The sequence below is a fragment of the Bombus pascuorum genome, chromosome 6, assembly GCF_905332965.1.
Source record: "Bombus pascuorum chromosome 6, iyBomPasc1.1, whole genome shotgun sequence".
Classification (NCBI taxonomy): Eukaryota; Metazoa; Arthropoda; class Insecta; order Hymenoptera; family Apidae; genus Bombus; species Bombus pascuorum.
In genome coordinates, this window is record NC_083493.1 from 17,916,128 (window position 1) to 17,931,829 (window position 15,702).

Here is a 15,702-nt window from a genome sequence, read left to right on the forward strand (position 1 = left end):
GGATGCGTATAACAGTGCATGAGGCCTAGCCTACGGTTTTATGGCCGCGTAATGGGCCCCTTAGCCTCTCTACCCGGGGCTTCGCACAGCAATACGAACCGAGGTCCCGATATCCTCGCTCGCCTCTGCCGTTTTCTCCGTTTCTCCGTTTCTCCGTTTCTACGCACGCGTCTTGTTGCGCTCGTCAAAACTACCACCATCTCGAATCGGCCTTGTCGAGCGTCCGATTTTCGTTACGGTATCGATTTTATCGATTTTATCTAACTCCCGTTTTACGCGATATCGTTAAACTTTCACCTGTAGACGAATCGCACTTGCAACACATTAATCGACAACGAAGTTTACATCGTTCTCGTTTTAATTGGTACGATGGTATCGTAACGTTTATCGCTTCGAAGGAATCTCAAGCTTCTTCTCAAGCATCTTCTCTCTACACCCGTATAAAATAAATCGTGCACGAATACGATAGTCGTACGATTTTATAACGTGTACATACGTAAAATCGGGCGAATTCGTGTCGCGCAAAAGAGTAAGCGACCAGTCTCGCACCATACACCCGTGGAAGAGCCCGGCGAGAAAGCGCGTGTTCGCTAGATCGGAGAAACGTTTCCTCGAATAATAAATTCGATCTTAAGAGTTCGAAGCATTCCGCGGTAATAGCAAGAACAGTAGGTTCGAAAGTTCGATCTTATTAGCCAGTTTCGACGGGAAGAGCACACGTGCGATCGTTTCGCGCGAATCGATCGCCGAGCGTCCATCATCGACCACGATTTCCGGTGACGCGATCGAGAACTTTGGCCATCATCGTCCGACGTCGCTCGATTCGGGCCGTTGCCGCCGTTCTTTCCTAATGAAATAACCTGCTGGTGTCCTCGGCGACCGATATTTCCGTCTGCTTATACGCATAACCGTAAGTGGATGGCGAAAGGTTAGCGGTTAAGCCTTGGTCGAAGATTAGCGTCGGCGAGACCGGAACTTTAAACGAGAACGTTTCTCGGCTTAAATCCTTTTAAATCCTCCATTTAAACGCGCTAATTGAAGACCGACCGAAACAGCGCGGATTCTTACCGTACCTACCATGATAATTTGACACAAGCAGGGACGAACGACGCAGGGAAAGGACATTCAGCGACAGTAAGTTCCGTTTATTCGGGCATGTTCTCCGATCGTATTTATATTCGGACGTCTCCCGCTGAAAGTATAAATTTGAAATTTCCGAAATTAAAATACGACAACCGATATGCATATTTTCGTACGTTTTTAATACCATTAACGAATCGGTGTAGTATATTTCGTTATGTCTCTTACGCGTCACTTATCACTCATACTTAAAATTTCCATAATAGAAATAAAAATAAACAATCGGTTATTTCGTTATATTTGCTTACATTTCGTAAAATCGATCGAATCAATCGTACCACTCGACCAATACGTATTTAGAAACGATAAAAGATTCTTCCGTAATAATAGAGACAGAAGGTCGGATTTCATATTTATCTACATAGGTTTCGTTTAAAACTTGCGCCTTTTTCGCACTTTCGTAAACGTCGTTTCTCAGAGTATCCTACACTCTAAGATACCCTAGATAAGCTGCGTAAAAGTTTAATCAAGTAACTTAACGAGTATCCCAGAGAGAGTATCTTGAGAGAGCGAGCAACGAATACAATAAACCGACCGTCCGAAATCCTGGTATTCGTCGCCTACTACAAGTTCCATGTTCCGAGTTTGAATGTGCCCCGATTAAACGAGAGACCATCGGTCGATGGTTCGATCTGCTTGTCCAGTCCAGATCCGAAGCAACCGGAACGCTTAGTCATGCTCGACGTTCCCAGGCGTGGAACGCTTCAAGCGGTGTGGCCGAGACTTCTATATAGATACATCGTATATATGTACGTATATAAATATCCAGGTACCTACATACCCGCAAAGCTTCGTAGTCACGTAACAACTTATATATGACCGCAAAGGACTACAAAGGAATTTATACGTCAAATTTGTGATTGACCGTTTCTCTTGTAATTTTAATAACGCGGCGAGCAAACACACTTTCTAAATATCGTTGCGACGGAAAAGTGGTGGCCCACGCTTAAAGGACGCGCAGTATGGAGTAGGTGCAAAATTTTATCGTAAATCAAGACGGCAGTTTCCTTCTTTTCTTTTCTTTTTTTTTCTTTTTTTTTTTTGTATCCGACAGCTCTCTCTCTCTCTCTCTCTCTCTCTCTCTCTCTCTCTTTTACTAGGTTTCGCTAATCTCGAAGCGAGGTGCGAGGTCTGTAATAATTTTACGCTGTTCGAGAACGAACGGTGCCGTAATAACGACGTATCATCGACATCGTCTCGATTTTATTACGCGAAACACGTCTGGCAAATGTACGTTCCGAACTTCTCGCAAACCACTCACGATTAGCATTAGGCTGCCAATTCGTCTCAAGACAACGGCTGACCCGGTTTTTCATGCTTCGACTCTCGATTCAGTTACTTAACCGTAGCGTACTTACTAAAGAGCCGAGAACACGTACGTAACGAGAAGCGTGTCGTTTGGATGGATCGGTCGCGTATTATCTCTAGACGAAATTAAGAAGACGGTAGATGGTAAAGGGAGGAGGCGAGGCTAGCGGAGACGGAAATAGCGGAGACGTTCGGAGAACTGTCCGAGGGTTCGCGCGCGATAGCGGACGAGGCAGAAGAGAGGGAGGACGACCACAGCGACGTGCCGGAAGCGAGCAGGTGACTAGTAGTTCCGCTCCATCGAACGCTGTTCCGCGCCACGGCCACTCAAGATCGACTCCGTACTCCTCGGTTGTAGACCATCTTTGAATTCGCATCATCACACGCGACCGACTTTTCGACCGTCTTTATACTCGTTGCCTCTCTTGCTTGTTCGTCGCGTCGCCGTTGGCCCTTCGACGCGTTCTTTTCCGCGACATCGACTTTTCCGCTAGTACGAAACGGTAACTCGGTAGTACGACCATGGGATCTTCGACCACAGGGATTACACGCAACTTACGGTCGTGATTTTTAAGATTTATAAGCGCTAAGGGAAAGGATTGCGATTGGAGAGCAGTTTAGGCGCATTGCGCGCTGCGGTTAAGTAACCTGTTGGGGAAACGATTAATTAATAAACATGAAAGGGATCAAAGATCAATGCGACCTGCTCAACGTGTTTCATGCCGTGTCGTCGGCGATTTCTCTTCCACGATTTAACGAGGCGTAGTATCGAGGACCTTATCGTCGAATATGGGATATTTTTCAACGGAAAATGTTATTCTTACGCGTACGATATGATCGAGTTAAAAAAGAAGCGACCCTCTTCCGTTACTTTGAACATCAAACACGATATTTTACAAATCAAGCGAGCTCCGATACACGCAGAAAGCTTTACCTGTATCTTTAACAACGAATGATTTACAACACTTTAAACGAGACATCTAGCAGAATAACGTTACATCGCGTAACGCATTTGCGGTAATATGCTCGATTCTTCTTTGCGATGCACACGGACGAACCCGGTTTCATAGTATTAGGACCATGTATATTTCAGCAGATTTACCGAATGCACGACCCTAGACCCGGAATTAAACGTTTCTTCGAACGCGGTCTTTACAACTTTTTACTCGAAAATTATTCGTTCGCTAAAAGTTAGTAGAAAATCGAGGAAACCATCATCGATGTCGCGGAATTTCATATTTTCATTTCGTTCAAATCGTTCAGCAACACGGGTTGTTTCCTTATTCGTCCCACACGGATACATCGATCGTTATTAACGTTGCATTGCTCGTGTAACTATAATCTCAGGTTCGGGGAAGATGACAATGTATAAATCTTACAGACGACTGTTCGACACACCGCGTAGTTATATCATTATCGGATAGACTCTGTTCTCCTCTTTGAAGCAACGTCGAACAAACTATACTCCATTTAACTTACATCGTTTATACAGAAATCATACGTGCATTTTCGTTACTTTTCTCATCGAATTCGACGAATTCGTCGAAAGTTGAAAGCGCTATTTTTCCCGCTGTCTATCATGGATCGTTCTCGATAATATCTCTCAAACCGTTATTATCGCTTTACGAATAGAACTTTCTCTTAGTTAATATTTGAATAAATGATCGCAATTTCTTTTCGTTTCGCCGACATATCGACTTATTCGAACGTTGAAACGATCCGCTGCCGATGCTAGATTTACATTTTTAACATTCCGATATTTATAATATTTCGATATTTAAATATGAGTCACCGCGATATATTTACGACGTATCTAATTTTCTCGTAAAATGGTCTGTACCATTACTCGAACGATTAAATTAAATCGCGATCGACGTTATCTATTTAGCAACTAGAAAATGATCGTTAAAAGCACGGTTGAAAATGTGTATGGATGATGTTGATCGTAAAGAGTACCTTTACAAAGAGAGTGAGAGAGAGAGAGAGAGAGAGAGAGAGAGAGAGAGAGAAAGCAGAGAACCGATAAATTGGTAAGAGTATATCGGTTCGGTTATTATCTGAAACGTAACGATACATACTATCAAGATATTCGATATATTACTTATACATAGGCGTTTCACGTTAAAAGAAACTTACGTTTTAAGCGTAGTGACATCGAGTTTAAAGTAAGAGACGATGGAAACTGGAAAAATACGTCGCTGCGAGCTCGAAGCAAGTCGGTTCGTTCTGCCGATTCGACGAAAAGATAGGGCATCGATGGAGCACACAGGTCCGTTAAACGATCGTGACGCGTCGTGAGGATTCCCACAGTCACCCCATGACCCGCGGTGCTGTCGCGTAGCTCGAGTGGATCGGCCGAGTCGCGCAATCGCCTCTCCCCCTCCCCCACTAACGTAGCTAGTCGGTCCGATAATTGGACCGTTCGCTAATTTCCAAATGCCCCGTCGCGGATACGACAACCGGCAGGGCTGTAGAACGTGGACAACGACGAACGATAGGTAAGCGACGAAGACAGTGCCGAGAGAGCCGCTCACCCTACGTGGCATTACGTCGAATAGAGAAATCCGAGGGCACTGTAACCCGGCGTGTATATCGCAAACGAGTGATTTGCATCAAATTGATCCGTTAAGTCAACAAGACCAGTTATACGTTCGAGGTGTATTCCTCGTCTCGGTACCACGGATCCCGTCTCACAGCACGGCCCGAAGTTGACTCGTTGCGCAACTGGGGCTGACCCCCGATGGAACGATTTGCTCCGCAACCGATCCTTTCTACCACGAAACTGCGAAAGATGATTGATGTGGGAGCGGTCTACGGCGATCCATTTCGTTTCGTTTCGTTTCTTGTGCCGATTCGTCGGGCAGCGTGTCTCGTCCGGCCACGGACCCGAACGCTCCCGAACTGCCTAATGCTCGAGTCCCTGGATCGAGTCTCGTCCGATGGATGAAATAATTCATCCATGGCCACGTTCCACGTCTTTCTTTCTTTCTTTCTTTCTTTCTTTCTTCCTTTCTTTCTTTCTTTCTCTCTTTGTTTTCGGTAAGCCCGACGATGTGGCGGCGTGTTTTGCATCCTAGTCAGGCAATATTTTTCCTCTTTCCCGCGTGATTACTTTCTTCTTTGCGTACGATCAACGATATACGCGAAACCACGTAGTAACGTAATAGCCGATGTTTTATCGTGATGTTAATTTCGTACGAAATATCTCTATACGTGTTAGCAAGGGGCTGAGTATCGGTGAAGTGTATATCGACGAAAGGGATGTTACGCCGCGCGAAGAAAAGCAATATCTCGTTCGTAAAAAACGAGCCGTATTAAAAGTCAGAAAACCGTTTCCTATATAGTAAACTTAAACGGCCGGGAAAATAGAGATTTACCGAAGATAGTTATTCGCTGGGATGTAGGCAACCGAGCAAGAGGTATCTGCCGTTTGGTTTATGGGTGAACGATTATGTATGTGGAATGAATAAATCACGAGTACCAGGTAACGCAGCTACCACGTTCGCGCATACCTCGTGCCTCCCGGAAAGAGGAGAGCATTCCTAGTCATTTTACCGGAGCATACGTATGGAAAGATGCCCGATGGTCCGCTATGGAAGAGGAATTCCTCGCTTGTAGCACGTGTAACGAAGAATTCGCTCTGGCCTCGTTCGTGCCGCACGGTCAATCGAAAATCCCGATGGCAGGTCGTAAAATTCCCCCGTTCCTTTACTTCCTGCATCAATCATACGTGTACTCAAACCTTTACAGCCTGCCTTTTGTGTTCGGGCACACGGTTCACTTTCACGGATCAAGGAGAACCTGTCGATTCTTCGCCGAACGATCCATCGTATTGTCTCAATTGAGTTGATATTTTCGCGTTCTTCCACGAAGTTGGACGATCGCCAATCTCTAGAAAGCGTTTCCACGAGCGACTCCGTGAGTATTACGCTGATAGAGTCGGTTGACGTTCCTTCTCAACGATAATTAACTTTGAAAATTTCCAATCACCTATTTATCTTGTCGCTTTCTTCCTTCGATCGCTTTCTTTTTGCTTTTCCTCCGACTTGCCTACGTTGGACGTTACTTTAAAAACGGACAATTCGTTTTTCTTTTTTTTTCTTTTCGTTTTAACAATATCGAAATCACGTATTTCGCAGTTAAAAACGCTCAACGAGAGAAACGAGTACGTTGCAGCGGCGAAACATCGCAAAACGGCAAACGTAAGACAACGATGAAAGAACAACGAATATTCGGATAATCAATGTTCTCTTACCGCGATGATTCATCGCCGTAGTTTGCTCCTTACATATCGATGCTTAGTTTCGATCTCGCGAGCACATACCGAACGTTATCGAGGCCAAAGTGGAGCAAACATTGTGGATTGCCGACCCAGAAGCCCGCCGTATCTTTGTATCCGTGGCATCGAAAACTTTCGTAACATCCCCGAACATCCACGTCCTTACGTGAGAAGTTTTACGAATGGCAACGCTAAACGAACAACCACCACCGATCTATGCTTTTCTATATCAAACTTTATGAAGCGAACGCAGCCATAGAAATCTTATCACGTTTTGTTTGTCGCGTTGTTCTTCAACGATGAATAAATCATAAGGTATTCGTATTTTATCAAATTCATAAGTATCGAAACCTTACGTATTGATTTCAGTGAAATATCTTATGTCGGCTGGATATCGACAACGAAATGTAAATTATCCAATCTATAATCTTATTTCTTAAAACAGCCTATTTTGCGATTAGTTTGCCATCTATCGACTAAAATGACGCGCTATCAAATGGACGTAGAAATATTTTTATATCCGTGTCATTAGTACAGTGACTGAATGATTAAGCTGCGGTATGATAATGATTAAACTTACAGGTACAGCGTTGTTGCTAATATTTCGCGCGCAAAACAATTTTCCATCCAAGCTCTATTGCTTCTCTTCCTTCGTGTCTTCAAAGATACGAATTTACATAAAAATCCGCAGCCAGGTGATAATCGTTCGTGGAATTTTCAAATCTATTAAACTTTTATACGTGTTTTCAATTAAACGACAAATGAAGAGGCCATTGCTTTCCGAAAGGTAGACGACATTTCACCACGTGGTTTTGCATAAAAAATGGACTTAAAAAAATTTGATATATATCAAATACTAAAACTCTCTTTTAAATAAACGATGACGCGCGCGCGCGCGCGCGCGTGTGTATATAAGTTTCCACTCGCGAAGAAAGGAGCATGCTTTTACGTAGCAGTTTAAAGAGGAGAAATCAAGAGTGAATAGAGTTTGGTACGTATTTGAATGAAACCGTGTGTCTTTAACGACACGGAGTTCACCGAGCAAAGTCTCCTAGACTTCCTCTTGTAACAGAAGTAGATATACCGCGCGCAGTCTATGTCACAGTAGCCAGTTTCTAACGATAAGAATATTTTCTTTATACATATTTCTTTCGTAATCATTTTATTACGGCCATAAATTTCTGGCTCGAACGCTGCGAGACTTTACAGCCGTTGATGCCGTAGCGTTACATCATCCGACTTTCACATACGTTTATCGAGAATCTATTCATCTTGAAATCGCAATAACAACAAAGTTACATTCGTCCGAAAATTAGTTTTCGTTTTTACGAAGAATTATCGAGAACCGAGCGGAAACATCGAGATAACCTGAATATTATCATTTTCAAGGCAAGATATTGTTGGAAGTTTAACTTTGAAGGAACGAAACAAAACGAAAATATCGGAGATTGCCAGGGACCAAGACAAAGCTGTGTTCAACGATATGCGTTTAACAACGTTGCGCGGGAAACCTGCAGCCTTTCGGTCGTAGACAAAAAAAATGTGGCGTCTTTTGTGGACGCTACAGTCAACCGACCTCGAAAGTACCAATTTGGTTTTTGGGAAATAGCAAGAGGGTGGAACATTTTGCAATTTGGAAGAAACAAACGCTGCTGTTGCAAATTCCAGAACACGAAGGTGTTTGGAGCATACTATGTTGGAATTTCGTGTCTTACATTACACCTACTATTTACCGTTGGTAAAGTTGAAGTTAATTTCATATCAAACATCGAATTGTGTATCCAAGTTACGTTACGAAAGAAAACTCTTACGAAAGAAATTATAAATACGATTTATTAATGAAATTCAGTAATGTCGTACCGACAGCACAAAGACTTTGTTAAAATTGAAATGAAAATTGTATTTCATATGAGTAAGTTCGATTTCGAAACGAAGCAACGATAAATATATCAATAATTTCTGTTGCGTTCAAATCTCAATGTACGCTTAATGTCTATGGGAAATTGTTTGTTATTCTAAATGTTCGTTGATTTCCGTAAAGTAAAATACCATTATTACAAAATAAAGAAAAGCAACTTGGTTTCAATTTCAGCAGAGTCACAGCGTACAACGAAAGGACGAATCGATAAGACACCAGCGTGCAAACCACGTCCGGAACTGGTCACATCAAGTTGAACGCTCTGCTGTCCATAATTCGCCGCAATTCAGCGTGAGAGGAACTCGCGGTAGGACCAAGCACCTAAATGAAGCCGTGTGCTTCTAACGACATGCACTCCGACGAGCAAGGAAAGACGGGATTCTGTTGGTAAAAGGGATGCACCACGTACCGTCTGCGTTGCACTGCCACCGACCTCGAGAATATTTACTAATTCCCGTTGCGTAGCGAGATAACGTTGGAAGGAGAGCGGAGGAGAAGAAGAGCCGGTTGTCGTAGGACGTCGAGCGGACTAGGAAAGAGATGGCCAACGGTAGGTCCAGAAAACGGCAGAAGCGGAAGAAAAAGGCAAGGTAACGGAGGAGGACGAGAAAGAGGCAGGACAATGGTGTAGAGATAGCGCGCGCGGCAAAGATGGAGAGAGAGGCAGTGGTGTACGCAAAACGAGAAAGAATCGCGGTAAGACATCTGTAGAGAGAAAGAGCGGACAGAGGAAAACACGGGAAAGAGAAACGAGATAGAACGATTTTCCCTCTACTCCGGAGAGGCAACGACTACCAATTCCCTTATACCCACCAGCCACCAACCCACCACCCTCGAAAAGAGTATTTAAAGTGACGTCACGCGGTGAGGGACGGGGGAGGTGAGGAAGAAGAGGAAGAAGAGGAAGAAGAGGAGGATGAGGAGGATGAGGAGGATGAGGAGGAGGAGGATGAGGAGGAGGAGGAGGAAGAAGAAGAAGAGGCGGAGGAGAGTCGAGGGGGAAGGGGTTGTTCGGGCAACAGGAAAGAGAGAAAGAGTAAACTTGCGAAAGAGAAAGGGGGAGGACAGGGAGATGCTTTAAGACGCTCAATATAAATACTAGAGGGGGTTGAGAAAAAGGGTTGCTTCCCTTCGGGCCGACGACGCCGGCCGAAGCGTGTACGCTCAAGAAGAGCGTGAAAGAAAGACAGCGGAGCAAGGACCATCCAACAGAGAGGGACGGTGTACATCGTGGAAGAAGAAAGGTAAGAAGGATGGAGAGCCTCGCAGGATAGGTGGTGGATTGGCGGGCGCGGGCGGGGGCGGGGGAGGGTGTGTTAAGGGTGTACCGCGGGGATGGCAACGGAGTCGGAGGGCTGCCAGAGAGAGGTAGAACCGGAGGAAGGTAGGAAGGAGGGTGGATGGGTGGGTGGGTGGGTGGTTGGTTGGGCCGAAGGGGTGGGGAGCACAGGGCCTACGGGGCTGGAAAACTCACCCCTTTTCTTGCTTACCCTCGCTCGCTGTTTAATTGCATCTTACTTTCGAATTTTCCGCGTGGAGCTATCGATCGAGACACGCGAAAGGGGGTTCGTTTGCGTCTTATCTCCGACAGCCCTCGTCGTCTACTCTTCTCGGCCTCTATCTCTTTCGCCCTTTTTCTCCCTATTTCCCTCGTGCGCCAGACCCGTTCCTTTGCTAGTCTTCGCCCACCTCATCCAACTTACCCACATCAACCCCTATTCCTAGAAAGCGTGGGGTGTACTCGTCTTACCGTAGTCGGTCCACCCACCCTTCGCGGACTATTTAAAACTGCACGTAGCCGCTACGTAAGCCAATGAGCTACCCACCAACGTGCCACAGCCGATTTTTACTTTTCGGCTTTACAGGCAAACCTGCTCGTCCCGCTTAGCCGCGTTAGCCGCCACTCCCACGTATCGTACGCAAATCCAACTCGATCGACATGCACCACGAATCGGTCGTATCGCCGTCATAACGAGCGTCGCTAATGCGTTCTAATTCGTAGCCGAGTGGTGTACGATCGTCGTCCATACGAACCATAGGAATCGCGCGAACGATCGAACGCGTTCGTCTTTGGGCAAACCGATAAAATCTATATCGGACACGGTATCGGTCGTTAAGGAAAACGGACTACGACCTCGCTTTCGATCCGGAAATACAGTGTCCGATTTTAGCAAAATTCGATATTCGGAATTAAAAAGTCCGATTACCGAGCTCGATAACTTGTTTTTATATAACGACATCTCGATATAGCGTGTATTTTAAGATCGTTATTACGACTGATATTATATATTTACTTCTTCGTTCTATCGTGCGAAATCATCAGTAACACCGTAACTGCTTTTCTTCCCCTTGTACGACGACCCGATGATCGTGGGACGTTTCGACGATGAAAGACGAACGGGAGCCGGTTCGATTGATGTGCCCGCGACGCGAATCGAAACGTGCTAGGAAAAAAGAAAAAGAGAACAAGAGGAAAAGAGGAGGCGTAAGGGGAAAAGAGGAAAAGAGGAAAAGAGAAACGCTTGGCACAGGGACACGATGTTCGCGTCGCAAGATCGGTAAGAAGGAAACAGAGCGTGGCGCAACGGAGAGGCGCCCGATGTTATTTTCGCCCCTTAGATTTTTAATCAATCCGTCACTGGTAGGGTAGAGAGACGGGGTGGTTTCTTCCTTAGTTCCCTTCCTCGCTTCGTATTTAAAACCTCGGGGCTGATGAACGCTTCTCATGCCAAGCAGCCTGCCTCCTCTCTAGTCCTCCTACCGGTTCTCCTCCGCCCCCGCCGATTCCACCCCTTGCCCTCTTCTCCGCGGCGCCTCTTCAACTCCCGGTGAAACTCACGCACGCATACGTAGCTACCGGCACACGTACACGCGTGCACGTGAGCTCGTTCACCCTTCGCGTTTCTTCGAACGCGGCACGGAGGGGCGAAAGCGGGCCGAGGTTAGGGGTGACAAAAGTAGCGAGTTATTTCATGAGTGTGCGACGCATCACGTGCAGGTTTGTCCTCTCTGCCATTACCTTTCCTCGCAATCGCAATATCGAGCCGAGTAAAATGCTCGTTACGAACACTTACGGCAGCCTACGCGCGAGTATTGCGTTAAAACGTCGGATAGAAAGTGCGTCCGTCTCTATCACATCGACGCGATCCGATTTCGTCGACGCGCGTATTTCGCGAAACGTAAAGGCGACCGGTCTCGGATAACGTTAGCGCTTTTCGTAGTACACGCGCGAAACTCGGCCGTATACAATAGATGACATTTAGCGAATGAAACGCGCGACGAGCGTACGTTCGACAAACGGTTGTTTCAACGGTATCGTTTGTGATTCTTCCGTAAACTATTATCCGTATCAGAGAAACGCCATATATTCGTTTCAGGCTACTTTTTTTACTGTGCTTACGGTACGCGTGGAAATTTGTCGGATATAAGCGTTTAATCGTAAGAGTTGCCGCGAATCAAGCAGATACGTTGAACGAAAGAATTATAAATAGGCGATATAAATAACGAAACGTTTAACTAGGAAATTAGAAAATTACACGGACTCGTTGAAGCGCTCTTAAAATCGTTGGAAACGTTAGAACCGAGGATGTTGGAAAACGCAACGTTTTGTGCGCGAGATAATTGAGATTTTGTTCCATCTACTTTATACGTGGAACAGAAATACCTCTTAGGTAACCTTCTTGCCGTAGCTCGTAACGAGTCTTACCTGTCCTTCGCACGCATTCGGATCGTCCACGTAACATGTTTCCGCGAAGTAAATCTCGGAATATACTCGACCGACGACCACGTGTAATAATCGTACGCGGCACTTGGTCGATGGAAATCCGCCGAATCATCGAGGTAGCTGGCTAAGAGGACCAGGGGTGTTGGAAGAGATTAAAGCACTGGCTGGATTTTTTAATTCGTACATGTGCGAAGAACGAACGCACGCGAACGTTTCCTCGCGTGCCTGGCTCGACGCCTCGCGTGTAATTTCACCCCCGGTGTGGACTCCGCACTGGCAGCCCTACGGGCTTACGTGCTAACCATTACACATTTAACGTATGCGTACACCATTAACCTTCTCGACCTCCTCCTCGACTTCGATTTCACTGCTCGACTCGTTTAACCGGCCAGATTTCGTTACACTTACAAACGTACAAGCTCGCATCAACGATCTCCGATCTGCCGAGAATAATTCGATAGAGACGTTCGTGTTTCACGGAACCGTTTCTTTTCTTTCTTTCTTTCTTTCTATCTTTCTCTTTTCTTCTTTCTCGTCCAGACAGTAAAACAGAATTATTAAAATGCTAAGAATCAATTAATACGCACAGAAAACATTCTTTCTTATCGACGCGAAATTGATTCGCGGAACAGGAGAGTCGTTATTTCCTTACACGCCGGTCGTCTTTCATCGTCCGTCACCGACATCCACGTAATTTACGTTTATGTAAATCGTATTTTTCATTTTCACGTGCTTACGAAATACTTTAATTCGACTGTTAATCGCGCTCCGGTATTATCGTACGCTATGAAATGGCGAATGTTACGTTAATTATTGTTACACGAATTGATTGTTACAAATATCTCGCTTCGTACGATGAAGCAAATTATTCTATATTAAATTCTCTGTTACACTCTGTAGCGTGAAAAGCTTGTACGCGCGAAAGAACCGCGCGAAAGATAAAATCGTTCCACGCTATTCGTCTTGTTCTCTTCGGATAATCATATTATATCTGGACATTACGTATATCTCAAGGCTACGTGTCGCTAAATTCTACGCCAAACACCAACGGCAAAGCGAATACGGTTGTGCGTGAATTTCGATTGGTTCGCTTCCGAGAACGTTCGATCGGCTCGTTACAGACGAAGAAGAAAAACGCTGGACGATAAAACTCGCAGCACAGCGGAAGAGGCGACGAAGGGTACAAAGTGTTACGGGAAACGATGAAAAACGATCGTTCACGTGCAAAATAGTAAAAAGGCATTTGCGGAATAGGACGAATGTCGAAGCGCTCTTCGTAATGCCAATGGATTTAGTGGACGTGGGATTCCAGGATTGCCTTGACACAAACAACGAAACTGCGAAAGAGATGTGAATTGCTGATGCATGACACAGACCGCAGTCCACATCCGGCATCATCGACCGTCTCCTGCAAATTCAGATCGTCTGCCTTCCCACCATCCGTCCACTATTATCATCCGTACAGTTTTCAAACGACGTTTCGGTCAAGATGTTTCGATTCCCCCGTCTACAACGCAACTGCGTCGTCGTTCCACTTTGTTCATCGCGATATTCTTTGATTGTATCGATTTTTCTTCGAAAGTTTCGCAACGTACAACTTACATTTACGGATACAACGATAGTTAAGTAGCAGCGCTTCTGGTCGTTGATTCGCCGTTAATCTCTTATCGTAGATCCATCAAAATAGCAGAGTCCGAAGTAGGTAGATGGAAAACCCGAGACTAACGAATATCGGCAAGCGACACAAGATGACGTAGCTTCGGTGTCAACGTAACGGAAACGAAACCTGTCAATTTCTACGAGAGATTATACGCGAAGAATAGAAATTAACAGAGTGAATTAATTTTCAGCGTTTAGCTGGGCGGAGAAAAGAGCGAGAAGCATCGACGAGAGGAAAAAAGCGGTGCCCCGTGCGATATTTTCGGTGGAAGTGTATGCATAGTAGCGGAGGTGGAGAAGGACGAGGAGGACGAAGAGAGAAGGAGGAGAGGCAAAAAAATTCATGTCATACTCGAGTGGTTTACTCGAGCCGAATGCTCGGCGAATTTTACTGCGCTCTACTGGGCTCTGCCGGGCTCTGCCGGGCTCCGCTTCGCTAGAACAAGGAAGGTCTTGGTTAAATCCAAAAGCGACTAGCACGCTTCTACTGGCCGCACCAAAGCGAGCGTATTGCGGCACCAACAGTCAGAAACGCCGCTCTACCAGACTGCACAGATCGCTGCATTAATGCCATTCTTCCCAGCCTCGTTCACATTTTTCCTTGCTTCCTTTCTTTCTCCCGTTTTCGTTTTGTTCCCCGTCTCCCGTCTCCCGTCTCCCTTCCTTTTTCTCTCATCCCCGTGCCCGTGTTCTCCTTATTTTTTCCCTCGCGAATCGAACTAACCGTGATACAAAAAATTGCACGTAAATATCGGCCGCCGGCACGATAACGAAAGCGCGATGCGACGACTAATGTGCTCGACTAATGAAAAGATCGGAAGCAGTCGTCGCTGTCGACATTCTGCACGATCGCCTTGATTTTCAGGATTATGGATGAGGCATGCTGTTCATCGACTAAACGATCGTCTTTGTGCTCGTCTCATCGTCGTTTCATCGGACGACACGATTCGATTTCTAGAAATAACCTATCGTTTGTAAAAATCTTGTTATCGAGGTAATCGGTGGCAAAGGCAAACGATATAGCGCGCTAATGAGTCAACGATTTGATTACACTGGCATAAATACATTTGTTTATCGGAGAAAAATAAACGATATCTTGTTCGAACAACGTTACAATACATCTCCTCGTTATACGACGCATTCGCTACGTTTCTTGTCCTTATTCGCATATAACATATACAGATGTACGTATTTCATCCTTAAGATAGCCTGGCCAGAGTCCGGTAGATTTTCATCGGTGAAACGTATCGGTCGATAGTAGCGAGCGTGGCGTAGAAAATTAGGCGAAACAAGCCTGTTGTAAAGTCCTGTCGAAGATTTTGATAATACCGATGGCGGTTTGGTGAATTCGGAAGCGTTGACCCGGCTGCGAAGCGAGGCTTTCCGGCTGATCACCCGGTATGGACACACTTGCGCGCATCTAACACACGGTTCAAGAACCACGGGGAGATCGAGTCCGTATGAGAGTACACCACGATACATTCGGGGATGGAAGAGGGTGAAACGAGGAACGAGCAGATAGAAGCAGATACCGATAGAGGGATAAAGAGGGAGCCGGAGAAACGGAGAAACGGAGAAGGAGAAAGGGGTCTGCGCGATGGGATGGATGCTACACAGTACGCGGACGGTCTTAGCGGTATCTTGGCTGCCTCGCTGTCCTGGGGGCGAGCGGCT

General features: G+C 45.7%; 1 long non-coding RNA gene across 2 annotated transcripts in view; it reads left to right on the plus strand.

Annotated features, from left to right (window-relative positions):
* LOC132907968 (uncharacterized) overlaps nt 1–15,206 on the plus strand; it is a 51,509-nt gene extending 36,303 nt beyond the window's left edge. For both annotated transcript variants that reach the window (XR_009658284.1, XR_009658283.1), the window contains exons 2-3: nt 8,820–9,889; nt 14,220–15,206. This is a non-coding gene — a long non-coding RNA (uncharacterized LOC132907968). The remainder of the gene's footprint in view (nt 1–8,819; nt 9,890–14,219) is intronic.
* Nucleotides 15,207–15,702: the final 496 nt, after the last annotated feature.